Here is a 751-nt window from a genome sequence, read left to right as displayed (position 1 = left end):
CCGAAACAAGAGACAGCAGAGACACGAGAGAGGGGTAAAAAACATAGCAATACGTGTGAACAGTACGTTTACAGCTGGAGGTCTTGTTATGATTGGTTGTGAGCAGACTGGAAGTGAGAATATTTTCTTTGGGGACAGCCAAGTTGCTTTAGGCCATGGTTTTCCATAGCAAAACAGTTACTTTTCTTTGATGTTTTCTGTAAAAAAGCCATTACAGGCCTTTGAGAGGGGTGAGAGGGGGCAGGTTCAGCCCCCTCCTCAACTAATATCTTTATCGGAAGGTTTTTAGAGGTTTTATTTATAGGAGCGGCGGATATGTAGCCCTTAGTGATCTATTCTTTGGAAAGTTGCTATTAGTTACTTTAAGTTGCTGTAATGGAAATCTTCATCACAGATAACCGAACTTAGAGCAAGGTAGAACAGAGCATTGAATAAACTTAAACATACACGCAAAAGCGAAAGGGCTATTTACCGTATTTGACGCCAAATAGCTCGTTACTCGAAAAAAAGCGGTACATCATAGGAGGAGGAGAAATAAACGGAAGTATATATAGTAGACCTTTCGCTATGTCATATTACCTGACTGAGCTCTGCCTAGAAGTAATAGTCTTGCAACCAAAATATTACCAATCAGGATTAACTTTTCAAGGTACAATGCGCATCTGGTGCAAATAAAAAATACAGTTCCTTCCGTATATATTGAATTTTGCAAAGGCTGCAATGTCTAGTAATACACCACGTCAAAAGCCAC

This window comes from Rhipicephalus microplus, chromosome 2 (genome assembly GCF_043290135.1).
Source record: "Rhipicephalus microplus isolate Deutch F79 chromosome 2, USDA_Rmic, whole genome shotgun sequence".
NCBI classification, from domain to species: Eukaryota; Metazoa; Arthropoda; class Arachnida; order Ixodida; family Ixodidae; genus Rhipicephalus; species Rhipicephalus microplus.
Note: the sequence above shows the minus strand (reverse complement) of the source record.